General features: G+C 40.1%; 1 protein-coding gene across 2 annotated transcripts in view; it reads left to right on the top strand.

Annotated features, from left to right (window-relative positions):
* The first annotated feature begins 700 nt into the window (after positions 1-700).
* The window catches only part of shroom1 (shroom family member 1), a 30,054-nt gene continuing 13,793 nt past the window's right edge, over positions 701-16,961 (top strand). For both annotated transcript variants that reach the window (XM_029520056.1, XM_029520054.1), the window contains exon 1: positions 701-882. The gene's annotated coding sequence lies outside the window, so the exon portion shown is untranslated. The remainder of the gene's footprint in view (positions 883-16,961) is intronic.

A 16,961-nucleotide genomic window follows, 5' to 3' on the forward strand; every position in this document is an offset into this window, starting at 1 on the left:
GCACCACATGCTGGTGTCAGTGAGTGCAGTATGAAAGAGGCATTAAGTAACCAAGCATACGTGTTTCATTCTCTAACCCCAACCCTCAACTTTGCACATTTACTCTGTTGTATTTGAAAGAGAAATATTGTTGTTTTTGCTCCACATCTATAGCCAGTTGAAAATTAGAGCTGTACGACACTACAAGATTAAACTAGAACTTATGTTCATTTGAAAAGGAAATAGTCCTGAACCTGTTATGTCAGTACATTGATAGACATGAAGAGTGCAATCCTTGTATGCACAACATTAATCGACAGATGGACAGATATAGATCAGAATCAGACATTCTTTATTAATCTGTTTGCTATCTTATTTCCCTATAGTTAAGTAGATCCAAATCTGATGGTCGTGAGAATGAATGGCTTTCTTTATATTTCCGTCCTGCTTAATTCTTAATTCATCCTGGGGGAACTCAGGGACTAAATCTTAGTGATTTTGCTCAGTAAACGAATTGAATATTAGACCTGAGCTCCAATGAGCCGAAATTCCACTTTCCATTGACACAGCGTCGGCAGGAACTGACCAATTGCATGCCGTGTATCCCTAAAAGGGCCCGCCTCTGCTCTCACTTGATTGGTCCGCCCAGCTGTCAATCACCTTTCATCCGCTTGCCCTCTCTCCGGGGAGTTAAGGTGAAGTGAGAGCGAAAACAGGAGAGTCCATTATCACACAGGGAGCCGCGGCACACACCCCTAAAGTAGACTGAAGTCAACTCTGCCTGTCGCTGTTTTATGTTTTCTTCAGTTTGTTTTGTCGTTTTTGTTCATTCGAGAGGAGCAAGACAAGGAACCGGAAAGGACAAGCAGCTGAAAACCGCGGAGTGACCGGTTCGCCCAGCAGGTACGTGAAGGGGACTCCGGCGGCGGCAGCAGGTGCCCGGAGTCCCGCCGCCTTAGCTCGGCTGTCCACCTGTTGCTCAGTGTTTCCACTGGGGACGATGGGCGAAGGTTAGCTAGAGGAAAACCAGCTAAATCTGTCATTTTAAACCTTTTTTCTTCTTTTTTTTTCTCAAAAAGTTCACTGCGCGTTTCACCTTCACACAACACAACTGGTGTGTCCGCAGCTGACGTTGGGCAGCAAACACAACCCTCCTCCTCATTTCTCAGCCAGGCTTCACTGATTTTGTTGTTGGGAGTGTTTTTGCTTCTCTAAGTAATCATTATTTAATGTTTTTATAGGAATTTGCAGCATCCCAAGGTTTTGTTTTGATGCACGTGCTTAAAGGATTAGTCGATTAATCGCTGAGTCAAGCAACATAAAATCAGTCGGTGGCAGTTTTGGTCAATGAATCATCGTGAATTGAATGAATCATCACTTTTAAAGTTAAATTGGTCACAAGAGAAATACTTACCTCAGTTTTTTATATAAATGGAGATATTTGGGATTTTTGAACTTGGAAAAAAAGTTTATAAATAAAGTATTGACAAAGCAATCAGTAATGAAAGCTGCATTTAGTTAGTAAAACTGAAAAAATGTCAAGTCACAGATAATGAATTGGAAAAGGTGTTTGACAATCAAATGATCTGTTTCCACTTTGGATATTTGTTATATGTTTTGGACTGTTCGTGGATCCAAAAAAACAGTATTAAAACTGATGGTTATTTGCAGCCCTGTAATGGGCAGGCTGGACAATAGGAGGACAAACTTCAACCCAAACAACTGTTATCACTTCATGTAATTGCCATCGGCATACACAGCATTACTCAGGCAATGTCAGTCGTTTTGCCAGTGCTGTGAGAACAGCATGGTGTTGTCCTTCCTCAGCCTTATCTCTCCACCTCAAATTGATACCTGGCCCTGAATTATGCACAGGAGAGCCTTTCTACCTAATGACTGGACTATGTTTTATTTAAAGTGGGAACAAAAGACACCTCGGCTTTGGCAGGGTGGCTCTGGGGGAAACCAGACACTGGTGCTTTGTGCTTTGGCTGAAACCAAAGCACTCATGCGTTACATTGGTCAGATGGTGGGAGCAAGAGGAGCACACTGGCTTCTCTGTGCACCACTGTTGGATACCACATTCATACCATGTACAGCTTCAACCTGGATGCTGCAGGGAGACCCTTACTCGGACTTGGTTAGCTAAGAGTAGACATTCCTATGCATACGATGAAAGCACTTGCACTCAAACACGAAGATGAGATGAGAGAATCAAATGTGCAGGCAGAGAAGAAGGAACACAAGAGCCCAAAAGCAGCCATTCACCTTCCATACACAAAACTCCATCCAATGCTTTGCTGCAGTGAATTACAGATGAAGCACTGATCCAACACTATGCATGATACCCTGAAAGTGAAATCATTCATTCATGTGACAAAACGTGCATTTGGTAATTGTAGCATACAGGTGCTATATGTATAATAGCCTGAGAAGGTAGCATGTGTGTTTGCACTAAGATAAAGGAAAGAGAAACAAAGGATGGAAGCAAATAGAAGGGCAAGGCTATGAAATAGACAAGCGTCACCATGAGCCACACATGTAAACTTATCCTGTTGAAACGTTACCTATTTTACTCTCTTTTTCTAAGGAGACAAAAAAATTAGGCACTTATTATTGATGGTGTGCTGCAGAAAAATCGCACATAATTTTTCCAACACATTGCAGAACAAGTCGCAACAAGTTTACACAATAAGTGTGTCATGTTATTTTTTGACTTGATGGGATAGTCTTCCATTAAACAGTGGAAAATTTCTCTCTCTGTTTTTGAGAATGGGTCTTTGACTCGGATGTTTACATTCTTTCTGTGACCTTTCGCACAGCGAAACTCAGAGGATGGACTAGCTGGTTTGTCAGCGTGGATAAGGTTAGATGAAGTTCAGATGCTGCACTTAGTTAGAAAACCTTATTTTGCAACATGATCCAAAAGAAATAGTAGGATTATACCAAGTAAGATGCAAGAGATCTTCAGAATATTGCTTCATACTGTACTTATTAAATCATTATCACACTGTATTTTTCACTTTGACCTTTAGTGCAGAGTGTGATGACAATGATGCAGCAGAAAGATGTCAAAGGTTAAAATCAGTTTCCAGTCAGTAAGGAGCTGTTATTCTTGGCTGTGTTTACATTTACCTGTAACGGATGTGTGATGTTTGTAATCCCACCTCTCCCTTTGTACCTGCTTGGTGACCTGCATATGAGGCTTTCACTGGCATTGTTTGTTTCGGCTTTTGTGAAGGGAAAATCCAATCATTTGAATCACTCATTCTAAAGGTTGGGAAATTCAATAGTGAGTGACTCAGACTGAAAAATGAGGAATGACATTATTGATTGTAGCAGGCACCACCCAGGATTTCAGCATTTTATTCAGAATTTTGAAATTCTTATAGTTCTACTAAGGGAGTTGCAGAAAACCCCCAAAAACAGAGCAGTGTCTGGCTTGACCAAAGTCCATCAGACCAGTTGGTGTCCAGGTTTAGTCATAAAGTCAGACTTTTCAGGATATCATATTGTTGATACAAGAGATATTACGCCATGCAGAAGAAACTGTATATATATTTAAACCTAAGACCAGTTAGTATAAACTGTGGTATTTTGTTTATTTAAGTTATGGTTGATAACATGATGGATGCATGTTTTACATTGTTTATACTGTATGGGATCATTAGTCATCGTACCAGGAAGGGCACACTGATGAAGAGATAAGGGTCAGTGATTTGACTGAGCTCTGAGGAAGAGGAGCATGCTTAAAATGGCATATTGAAGCTAAAGAATTCCCCTCAGGGTTTAATCAATGATAAGAATAACAGAAGGAAAATATGTGGTGATTTAATTGGCAAAATGCTGCCAGGTTAAGTCATGTGATTTGATGATCAGAATAAAAGCAGCAGTAATTAAATATTATTTTGACATTTCATCAGTATGGCTGACAGGGTATGTTTGGATTTTTCTGCTTGGTTTCACAGAAATAAACTTGTTCAGTATTTGTCTCACTTGGTGTGTAAGTAGCAGTTATCATAATGATCAACTTTAAAGACACTTGATCGTCATTACCACTTAGGATGTGAAAAATGAAAACATCCATTTCAAACTAGGGAGATCTTGGATTTTGGAGTGCCATGGCCCCTGACTGACATGTGCCACAAAGATGTTGGAAAGATGGTATGACTCGACTTGAAGATGCTCTGCTCTGCTTGAAATGACCCTGAATCTGACGTTAACTGTGTTGCATTTTTGGCTCTTTTGAGCTCACAGTTTTGTTTTCATGGTCTGCATCTGTATTGTTCTGCTTCCCTCACACTGGTCTCATCAGTGTCATTTCCAGCTGTTTCAGTAAAATTGATCTGCCCAGTAAAACACAGCAGAAAGTTTATATAGCTGCTGGTGAAGCAGATGTTTGTAATCAGAATGAAAAAGAGAGTAAATATTGGACTTTTATTTATTCTGTTGTTCAGAAACATATTTCCAAACGAATGCTTTTTTGCCTACTGGATTTATAGACATAGAACTGTTCAATTCATATAATGGTTCAAATAACCAAGCCAAACATTTCCCACCAATATTGGACATTCACGTCATTTCCAGGTTTCTCTCCCCAACTTTTCTCTGTCACTCTCTGTTTTTTACTTCAGCGCTCTTGCCATGGTTTGACTATTCACTTGTCTGCAGTTGTGAGTTATTGTTGGTCCCTCCTTCTTTTGTCAGAAACAGAAAGGCCTCCTCAGGTCCCATAGAGGAGATGGATGTGAAGGAGACAAATGTCTGCCAGAGGTTATCGCTGGCTAATACGAGACCCCCTGAGGATAGGAAGGAAAGTGTGCATGGTTATATGTGTCTGGCTGCCTATTCTGTACACCAACAGGACCACACCTATGCTATTGTATGGGGCTATAGGATGCTCATTGTGACATGGTAGTGTCATATGTCATGTGGGTATGTGTGTGTGTGTGTGGGTGATGTATGTTTGTAACCTGCCCTAGAGTTATGTTCCAAAGGAAATTCAACTGTAGCAACATTATAATGAAGGCACGTTACATAAAACTGGCAGTCAACAAATAGAAACAAATCTTAATAAGGACCCCAATGAGTCAAAACTTCCTTTGGAGCTTTCTTTCAGACAAACATCGCTGTGTACATATGATGTTGTGCAACAAAATGCACGTATTCTTCAGGTTTTATAGCAGTGTTATATATTATTATACCAAGACAAACAGACTTATATATTATACTCCCTGTGAATAACCTTTTAAACCTGCAGTCTGTATATCCAGGTGTTGGAAGCTTTCTTCTCTCCCACCTTTGCTTGCAGAGTTATTTTTGTTCCTGCCACTTTTTGATAAGTGTAGAGATGTGAAACTTGACACCGGTCACGTTACATGTGTGTCCTTGCCTGCATTCACAAGACAAACAAATTGGAAACCCTTTTTTAAAAAAACGCAATAAAGGTCAAGACTCCTCAGGTTAGCTTTTAAAAGATTTACAAAAGCATTATTACAGCCTGATAATATCGGACTATAGTGACCTGGCTGCTTTTTGATCTTAATGAAAATGATACATTTCTTATTTAAACATCCTTACACTAAACAATGAGTTTCAACGCTGTGTAGTTAAGAAGAGTATGCATTAGATCATGGCTACAGTTTGATTGACAGACTGTCCCTAGCGCAGATCAGATGAACACTGAATGCTCCTGAAGTCCCTTTTCTCTGTTGGAGAAGAGGGCCATTGCAATCAAGATCGCAATGGCGATGGCGATACAAACCACGGTTTCAACACAGCAGTTCATAAACCAATGGGAGATGTACTCTAATGTAATATAACCTGATTGACAGTAAGTCTATCCAGTCCACATCCAAGCTACATGCTGAAAAAAGACCAAAGAAAACAAACACTTTATCGCTGCAAAGATTCAAAAAGGGGATGCTGAGATGTTCCTCTAAAAAAAGAATCTACTGGGCCCGTCATTGTTGTTGTTCCACAGCAGTTTGAACTACAGAGCATCCCTTGATTCTTTGCGTGTGTTTGAAGATGAAATGGACCAGGACAGACAGACTTGTTATATGTGTGTGTGTGTGTGTGTTTACTGTGCCAACAGTGTTGTAGCAGGGCTGTCTCAGGTTTCAGAGCACCTGATGAAAAGGTGTGGGTGAGGGGTTGTCACAGCCCCAGACACAGGAATATGGCTGTGATACTGACTAATAAAAGAGGCATTTACAGATGTCTGACATGGCTGGAAGTTTTTTGTGTGTCTGTCCAGTGGGAGTCGGCTTGGGCACCTGGGATGTGACACAGTTGCACTAATTGGGAGTAGTGAGGAAATGACACAGTTGAGTAATTAAAGGTGATTGGTAATAATTTTTTACACTTGTTTAAGTGCAATGTAAATATTTTCTGATAACAAGCGTATAATTTATGGGAAAGAGTATTTCCTCCTCTTTCAGTGATCTCACCTTCCTTGGGCAGCACCACACCAGATTACCACACTACCTTTTAGTGTTTTTTTTTTTTTTTACAGCCTTAAAGTCTGTCTTACCACCTTCACCACCCCTTCTGCCTCTTAGTCTCAACCCCCCCTCTTCTTCCTTGTTCTGCAGAAGGAAACTTGGACTGCCAGCTATAAAAGGAGCCCATTGTGATCAGCTCCCCGAAATTTACCACGGTGGCAGAGTCACTGTTGGGAAACACAATGGAGATTAGGAACCACTTTGGCTTCTAAGGAGTGTGATTATCAGTGTTATCAGGTTGCCCCTGTATGTCTGGAAAGCAGACAACTAAAAGTTAATACTGATTGTTCATCTTGGCAGAGGCGGCAGTACAATGGAAGATCATCCACAGCTTGTATCCTATAGCCTGAGGTGGAGGTGGCACTCTGTAATTGCTAGCACATTAGACACACAGTTGTTCTCTTACTAGTGCTCTGAGATGCAATTACCCTGAATGAGGTGGGATGAAATAAAAAAAAAAAAACCAGAATCCTTGTCGTAATTGACCTGCAAGCTAACAAAGCACTGCTTATTCCAGATGAAGTAATAATTTCATTTCATTTGTACAGTCGTTTGATTATATAGCTCTTTGCACTTTAAAGCAAATGTTTTAGAGGAAAAGTGCTTACCCAGGATTACACAGTTTTAGGCTAATGAGCCTGTTCATGGAATAAAGTGTTGGCTGTGTACCATTGTCCATCTCCTTCATTGTGGTCCGGGCAAAGACAGAGGAGGCTTAATGTTAACTCAGTGTCCACCTGGAACAGATTAATGAAATGTCAAAAGCTGTCAGTGGTTTAATATCTGAAAGGTCAAAGATGTGGCAGTGCTGCTTTCTACATTGTTTGGGCATGGGAAATCCCTTGAGCAACACGCTGAAAGCTGAGAGCTGTGCACTTTAAACCACTTTAAATGGCAGTTTCTAGCACTAAACTATACACTAAATCAAATTTATTGTAGGTTCACTTGACTGAAGTATTCCCCAGCAGACTTGACATGGAGATCGTGAAAATGAGAAACAGAACCGGAGTTGACTTAATGGTTTGCAAAATGTTCAGCAACTGATCAAACTTTCACTGTTGTGTCGTGTATCTTTTGAATTAACACTTTTGGTATTTATGATCAATAATACAAAGACTTTGTTCCCATACATGTCTGTTACATGACATCTGGTTGGAGGTTATGCTGGGCAAATGAATCTTTGAGTTGAGTTTCTGACCAATATAAGTGTCAAAAAGACAATGAAACAAGATCTGTGCTTTAATCTTACAACCAAATTCCATGATTGGATGATCATCAGGATCAACTTTGGTGAAATCATACAGAAGTATGTAAATGGGCAACTTATGTTTTGTGTGCTTAGGACTATATTACATACAACATTTTTGCTTCACAAGTTAAATAAATGCTAAGTAAATATTCCTGTCAGACATTTTGTGCAGACCTCCAGTTAGCCCTCTGCTAATTTTTCTCTATCCAAAATCTGTGTTATTAAAGCATCAACCTGTGTCTTAGGAATGATGGGAAACTGTGTATATTTATAGATGAGAAAAGGGTGAGAAAGGGACTGTGATTTGAACTCAGGCAGTAAATTACTGGATTTGGAGGAGTAGCAATATGGAACAGAAACATTCTGCAAGTCAGACAAGATATCCTCCTCATTTTGTCTGATTAACTAGGGATCATCACCTCCACTTAGGTTAATCTGTTCAGTCTGCCAAGATAATTGTGCAAAATCCAGAATGTGGGGAATGTCGATCGGCCGAATTTGCTTCACTTCACCTGACATTTGGAGGTTTGTTGAAGTAACTGGCAGGTCATATGCGCCATATGCTATATCTCTTCCTCAAGTAGATAATCAGAATCTCAAAATTAAACCTGTGATAAAGTCTATTGCCTACAGCAGCAGTCATTGGGGGGAAATGAATGTTAAGTGTTGGCTCCTACACAGTGTTTCTGTCTGCCTGGCAGGTTAGTTTGCAATTCAGATCTCTGGTGGAGCACTGAGCAAACCTTTCCTTGTTGTCCAGACCCTGCTGCCCTACAAGGCAGCATATCGTGTATCTGGACTGCCCCTTTCACGCTGCTGAAAGCATCTTGGCAGGTAAAAAGGAGAGATTAGAGGGCTGCCTGTTGACTTTTATCCTCCTGTATTAGATAGAGTGACCCACTTTCTCACACCTCTCCCTTATCCTCACATTTCTCTTTGTTTCCTGTTTCCTTACCAGACATGATGTCACTAACGTGCCCATGTACCAGCAGGAGGTTGCATTTCCTCCTATGTCAGCGACCATATACAGTTTGTTTATTCTATGGGGAGGTATTCATTTAAATCGGGACAAGCAGGAGATGTGTTGTCCCACCGGTCATCCATTACTACAGGGATGCACGTATCACTGAAATTCACTTCATGCTTAAAGTTTTATGGTTGATTTAAATCAGCCATTGTCCGTGTGCTGGTCGTATTTTTGTTTAATGGCCCTCCACAGTCAGACAGGTGTTTTCAGTTATTCTGATTAAGCAGCACAATGCCTCGGTTCAAGTTAGGTGGTGACAGGAATTTCACAAGTTCAAACCTCAGAGTACCATTAAGATAAGATAATAATCCTTTATTTGTCCCTCAATGGGGAAATTTGCAAGTTCTGTTCCAGAGATCAATCAAGATGATGGGGTTCAGAGAAAGGTCAGAGTCCTGAGAAGAGGTCTGATCGGGCTGAATAAGGGAACACTTATGGGGGTCACTGCGGGTGTAAAGGGCTTTCACAGTTTGATCTTTGATCTGCCATTGTTAGATCAAACTTAGGTGGCAGTTTAAAAAAGAAAAAAGGGAGGCTGCAGAATCAAACAGAGTAAAATCAGTCTGTGATAGACAGATGGTTCATCCTGCAAAGATTGTTTTTAGAAACACCTGCCCTTTTCCAAACTCTTTCCAACTGAGCTTCACCCAGATGGTTCTGTGTGACAAACCATCTGGTGCATCGAGTCAACTACCGCCAACCTGAGCAGAACTCCTGGATTTCAGTATGTAGTGTTTTCTTGGGTGCAATGAGTGAGTGTATTTCTAGAGGTTTGAGTGTGTTTTAGTATATAACTTATTATGCATTATCTGCTATATATTATTATTATTATTATTATTATTGTTATTATTGTTATTATTAAGTATATAAAACATAACTTGGTGTAAACTCTGTGGTGTACATGTCTCCATTCACTGGCTGCAATTGCCTCACATTAGATGAAGGCAACAGTTACAGCAGACAAGGAATGTTTTTGTCTTGGAGCTCTACAGGTCATTTAGTACTGTAAAACCGACTTTAGCCACTCCAGGAGGTGGAACGATTATAGGGCAAGGGGGAAACACCCAGTTCTAATTATGTAGTCTGAATGTCCTAAAGTGAATAAGATAATGTGTTGATGTGAAGCCTTAGGATTTGTGTGGCACCAGAAGGATAGGAATACAGTTCTGTGTGTTCCCATGAAAGAAGCTGGTGTACAATATTTGAATAACCCAGGGTTATGGCCAAAGAACCTACAGCTGTTAGATGTAGAAGCTCCTTGAGTGAAATGTCTGAGGAAGGCCAGGTGGAGTCAGAACAAATAAATCTAAATAAATGTACTCTGTCCTCTCAGCTGCTTAACACTTACTGGCAAATAACACATTTGGGTTGGCACTTGGTCTCTATGAAATGCCTCCTGTATTTAACCAGGGACCTCTTCACCAAATATTCAATTCAAGATAAAATTTCTAAATTTCTTTCTGGTATTATGTAATAGGTATTCACATTTTGTCCTTTGGGCTGAACAAAGCATCATGGTATGAAATGATTAGGCTATTTTACTGAATGTGACATCTTGGCGTGGAGTGATTTTTTATTTTTTATTTTTTAATTATTACTTTTTTTATGCAGACAATAAAATAAAAAGTGTGCTTTACTCTGACCCTGACAGGAGCCTTTGATACCCGAGGCCTTGCCTTTCTCCTTCTGTGCTAGAACTGCAGCTACTGGGTGATGGACAGGACATTTTATCCATTTTTAAAAAAAGTAATTAATCAAGGGCTGCTTAGTCCTCTGCAATAGTAAACCAAAAGTCTTTGGTTCTGACTCGATCAGACACAAGGAGACATTTAAGAATATCCTGGAACTGAATAATTGGTTTAATCAAGGGGATAAGCTGAAAATGAAATCTGAACTTTCCTTTTGAACGAATAGCAGTCTGCAACAAGCAACTTTTCTGCTTTACTGTGTGTAACCCCACAGGTTAATTTCCCTGTGATATTGTGTATGCACAGTTGTTTGTTCTACCAGGAAGTGTCCTGCAGTCTATCTTCTTATCAAGTCTATTCACCTGCCGCCAGCATAAGGTAATAGATGACTGGGAGATTGTTGCACAGGTGACTGTCACTTATGTAAGAGGAATTCTGTAATAGAGTAATGCACTCAATGATATTTGCAGCACAAATAAAGTTTTAAAAATAATAATGTTTGAGAGTAGATTGGCTGAGAGTTACATGTGTAAACAAGCTAGTTTCGGTTCCACTGGTAGTTAGAGAGCTAAAGGCGTCATGTGTAATAGTTACTCAATGCTAAGTGTATTCTCTCTGTGGCCTGAGGTATGGATGTGTTAGATAAAACGAGGATTCAGCAAGTAGCTGGCGAATTTAAAATAAGACTTGAATATTTAGATTTGAGCTGTCGACCTGAAGGCTATGTACTGAGTACAACAATCCGTTTGCTTTACCTGTTCTTCCTGGCCTGGCTGCTTATCAACCACATTCCTCTCCATGTGCCTCTGCCAGGCAGCCAAACCAGCCAAACTCTGGGGTCAGTGTTCTATTCTCTCATAAAGTGTCAGGTGTTCAGCACGCTGATAATCTCGTTATCATGTTTACCCTGTACAGATAGGAGATTATTGTACTGCATAGGTTTTATATTCTGCTGTTGGTCTCCAAAATCAGGTGTGGTCTGGCGCCTTGACTACACTTTCTTTTATTGTGGTAATTGTGTTATCGACTTTAATTCAAAGACAATATATAACCTCTTTGTTATGTGTCGGCAACCGTTTTTTATGCAAATCTGATATACTTATCAGTATATGCTGCATTTGTTAATATTTCTACTAATTTACTTTTCATGGCTGTCTCACCTTAATTACTTCTCAATTTGTATAAAATATTTTTATTGATCTATGTATATTTTAACTTTTCGATTTTCATGTCTACTTCTGTGACGGAGCACCTGTTAGAAATGAAATTATCTTTGGGGATTCATAGAGTATTTCTGATTCTGATGTCTAACTTCTGACTGTATGATAAAAGCTCTCTGTTATGGTCTGAGATGTCCAGTGTTCTGCGAAGCAACAAATCCCCCCATTATCTGTCACTATGTGGATGGAACTGCAATGTTCCAGTTTATGTCTCTGCATCAGCTCCACAATACAAGTTCTCTCCTGAGCTAAAGTGGTGTAATGGCCGACACTCTGTGGACCATGATCTGACAATCCACTCTGAGCTCCATGGGGTCATCTGCAAACAGTGATGTGATTTTTCTGAGAGCCTTGATTGGTCAGAGGACGGAGCATAATTTTCTACAGTGATACGTCCCGGTAAGAAGTGATCCACCTTCCACCTTCGTAGGACCAAAAAACCCTAGCCAATTTAACCTGAACCTACTGTGATAGTTCCAAATGTCACTTTGTGCTACAGACTTCAGGAGCCACCAGTGACACACACCTGGGCATAAACACCCGCAGGAGACAGCATGAGTGTGTAAAAAGATATGCAGATGAAACGAAACTCCTACACACTGCCAATATAAATTATAGCTGGAAGCTGCCTGACACCGAAGCTCAGTTGTCAAATTTGACATTGCTTTTGGGCACCAAATATCTTTCAAGAGATTTTGTCAAATGTAATGTGCTGTTTTTGAAAGAGAACTTTGTCTTTTTGATAACCATATGAATTTCAAAACTGTGCTTGAAGGCTGTACTATTTCTAAATATCGTGTCACTACATCATAGATTGATGATAGATTGATACATTAAAATTGAACAGGTCATATGAAATATAAGGTATAAAAATTGTGTATACCTCCAAAATAATCCTAACAAAATTCTAATCATGCATTTTATATTAATGTGAATTAACTTCATTTCTTCTAAGGTAAAAAGTACATGTGAATCAAGAACAGCAGTCCCTTTATGTCACATGGAAATCAGGACAAATAACCAGGTCATATCTCGTGGACTTCATGCTTCACCACTCTGTTTAAGGTGTAATAAGTCCATTAACAGCTTTTGTGTTGGATTTTACCAGCATTAATACATTCCACGAATAGTGCAATAAATTCTTGTATAGAGGCATACACAAAGATGTCATTGTTCATTCATGTCTGCTTGTTTAGTGGACACTAATGAACAGTGATAGGAACAGTACAAGTAGTGTAAAGTCAGTGTGTCTGTGACAGACCATCGATAAACCTCATGTGAAGTCACACAGTGAAGTCATTGCTCTCACAGTACCAGCTCAGGGGGTGCCATGGGTGAGTTCCTGCATCTGTTGTGTGTCCGTGGTCAGCTGGTCAGCCCAGGACTCATTATATAACAGGGATGGTTGCAGCAGCCTGGTGGGGGGGTTGGAGGGGTGTAGGCTATGGACTGGGCTCACTGGTCTACACAGGTTCTGGCTTATGAGCTGCTAATGTAGGTTTTCAAAACCCTCTGAAACTCTATTTAAAGGAAAAACTGGCGTATCACATCTCGTCCCAAAGACAAACTGAGCTCCATAACTGAGTCCTACTTGGACTGTTGACTATCCCTCCAGGGTCTGTTGAGAGATGAAGGCTGAGGTGTAGGAGAAACAGGATCAAGAACAATAGATGTTTTTTTTTCTTTTAGGACAGCGTTTTTCCATTATGATGAAGTCACTAAGACTTTTCCCACCTTTCAGAAGGAAATGGGTCATTTGTTATTGTGTGTGTGCGTTTACTTTTTTATTTTTTGTCTTCAGCTTCCTGCTGAGCCAAGTCTCTTCTTTCTCATTCTCCATTCATGTATTCCTGGTCCTGTCCCTCTTTAGTCTCTGCAGCTCCCCTGTTTTTGGCGGCATCACACCTTTCCTCTAAACACAGTAATCTCTTACTCTCAAGGGGTACTGTAACTGTTTTGATCAAGAGGTTGTCTTATTGCCCTTTTTTTTAATAATTTCACACCTACTTTGACTCGCGTAAGGATGTTCTGAAATATTCGTACATGTACCAAATGGTGAAAACGATATACTAGAGTAATGATGAACTTCCACTGCCCAGTTATGGACTAACACACACACATAAGAAAACACTTGCACACAAAAATGCCTGCAGCCTTTTGCTATTATTGTGCGGAGGAATTTCTACAGTATCCAGTTAAACTCACCATGACTAGATCATATTACAGTCCCTTGGGGGTCTTTAATACAAAAGTAATTGTCTTCTCAGAAGCTACTTCAAGTTCTGAAGAAGTTTATCAATTCCAGAGGTCTGTGCTCATTTTTAAACCACATGCTGGCACTGGCGTGTCCTGGTTAACCAGTTCCTGGTTAATGGTTGACCAGGGAGGATGCAGAACGCTGAGGGACATTTTTTCTGGCGGCTTAACTTATTAATATACTCTTATCAGTCTTGTTTGTGGGTGCATATTATTATTTAAGCCTCCGGTGCTACAGGTAGTAGAGCTGTTATCTATCATCACCAGAGAACAGAAGAAGCACTGTTGTAGCTACAATTGTACACGCATGCATTTAATATCAAGTAGTGAGAACATGTAAATTTGGCTTCAGCATCAACATTAAATCAAGTAGACTAAATGTTAAGTGTGAGGTATGTAGGCCAGCTCAGTGCAGGAATGCTTTGAGTGTGACAGCTTGTCTTGGTCAGCTCTGGATTTCAGACCCTGATGTGAGCACTGCCCAGCAACACGCAGCCAGGGCATCTTTCTCCTGCGCACACGGACGTAGTTAAATCTCTCTGTCTTTTTCTGTGTTTGACACACGTATACAGGAGGAATTACACTGCAGACGTTGGCGATAACCCTGCATGGCAACACAGCTTTCCCCTTTTCCCGCTACTAGATGCTTTTCTCTGTCTGTCTCAATGCCGGAGCACTTCCACCTTTTCAAAAACAGCTTCCTCTTTGTTTTCTGTTTGATCAGAGACAATGGGAATGATGTCTTTCAGGTCCCGTGGGAGACTTGAGCTCAGAAGTGAAGTCATAGCCGAGCATTTGTGCTGCTGTGGTGCCTCCTTCATCCGTTTTCATGCTCACAGATTTAGAGAAATTTCTGATGTTAGAACAGCAGGTCAAAGGTTTTAGTGCTTTGTGTTTAGTCTCTTCAGTGTATTTGGTAGTTGCAGCCACTTCAGTAGTGGATAATGGAGACTCAAGTAATAACTGCACTGTACATATAATGGGTCATACTGTGATGAAGGCTTTTATGGACAAAAAGGTCGGTGGAGCAATTTAATTTATATACAGCCACTCTTAAATCATTAACAGGATTCCCCTAGACTAAGATGTACTGTAAAAATATTTCCTTATACACTGAGAGTTGTGGGTAATAGTCAACTTGCTCGTCTTCAGCATTGTTTTTGCTGTCATGGTGCATTGTGCTGGTTATGATTAGTGATACCCACTTGATGCATTCATATTAAACAAAAGCAGGATCAGTTGATTAAAATGCTTAAAAGCTTCTTCCATAATTATGAATAATCAATGAATGAACCAGTTGTTTCGGCTTGATGAAGAACAAATAATCACACCATTTTGTCAAGAAGCCAAACCAGTAAGCATACTTTCAGTTAAAAAAAAAATTCTCTCAGGTTATGACACATGCCTTTCTCTTTTATGTGGTGCTGTTTAGCAGCTGTCACTTACATAGATATGTGGCCCTTCCCTCCGAGTTAGCCTGCAGGTATGGTGTCACTCTTTATTTTTACTAATCTTCTACTTTACTAAGGAACAAAACTTTAGCCCTGCTGGAATCTACAGACCAGTCTATCTTTGTATTACAGGCCCTGCTCTAATAATACATGACGCCTGACTGTTGTTATTCATCTTCTTCACAACTGTTTTTGTATTTTGCTGTTGTTGTTGTTGCTCTAGAGTTTCTGTTAGCAGGTGTTAGAGTCTTTCATGAAAGCTTCCACTTGAGTCACCAGCTGTAACTGCAGGTTTTGGAAGGCACAGCTATTCCATTTAGCGCCGCAGTCAGATGTTAGGCGGTTCACATGATCGTCATGATCACCAAACAAGGAAGAAGGTTAGCTGAACCAACAAGAGTATAGGTTTTGACTTGCTCGTTGGTTCATTGGCTACAAGGACATCAGCCCTTCTGTCTCTTTCTGTGGTGTCTTTTTGACATCCTGTCCTTTATGTCTGATGCTCTTACTCTCCTTCTGTCAATATCTGCCTTCTGCTTCTCAGATGCCTGGTGGTCCAGTCTCGTGGCTGTATGGTGAAGGTCATGCGGGAACACGGAGCACATAATCACTATTGAAAGACAAAAGAAATCTGAAAGAATTTAACACCCCCTCCCCATCCTTCATTCCTCCCTCTCCCCGTCAGACTCAGCCTGTGTTCACTCTTTCATAAATGCAATCCTCTTTAAAATGTGTCCTCGCCTGACACTTTTCCTGACCATGTTTCTTTTTCAAATAGACGCTCTTTAAATTCCTCTGCTTCTTACAGCTGACCCTCTCTTGCTAACACCACTATACTGTTGAGAGCTCTGTTGCCAGGCAGAAGGTGAAAGTCATGAGCTTATCCTTGTTTACATGTTTCTCTGTAACATTGACCCCTGTTGTGGAGCTCTTGTTCAGTCACATGTAGACCTAAAACCACCACCGCATTCAGTTTGGCATTGACACAGATTATAAAGTAGGCCTTAAACAATTCTTCACTTTCAGATTGAAATTTAGGTTATGGCACATTTGTCTGGCTAGCTGGTGCATTTTTTTTATATGAAGACTTTCAGCTAACTTTACACTTTGGTTAAAAGCTTGTATCGATCCTAAATCATCTTTACAGGACAAACTTCAGTGGTTTCAGTAATAGCTTGGATGCAAGTCTTTGCTCCCATTTGTCTGACAGGAAGAAAAACTGCATAAATAAAACATAAAAGAAAATAGAGCAGGGCAGGAACTACACTAATGAGACCATCACATGACCTGATGGTGTCATTAAAAATGAGTTTAGCAAATTAGCGTTCGATAGTTTGTTAAAATGTTTGTTATGGTTCATTGAATGTCAACTGGTGCCTTATATCTATTTACCTCTATTTAGCCTCATACTCATTCTGACTTTCTTCACTTATTCAGAACAAAGAGATTTTTTTTTTTTTCTTTTTGGTAATGTAATGACTACATGAACAAGGCAACGTTTCTGTTATTTGTAAAATAAATGATGACCTTAATTCAAGTTTCCTGTGGTAGTAATTCAGATATCAATGATTAGCTGTTTGACTTT

This window comes from Echeneis naucrates, chromosome 14 (genome assembly GCF_900963305.1).
Source record: "Echeneis naucrates chromosome 14, fEcheNa1.1, whole genome shotgun sequence".
Lineage (NCBI taxonomy): Eukaryota > Metazoa > Chordata > Actinopteri > Carangiformes > Echeneidae > Echeneis > Echeneis naucrates.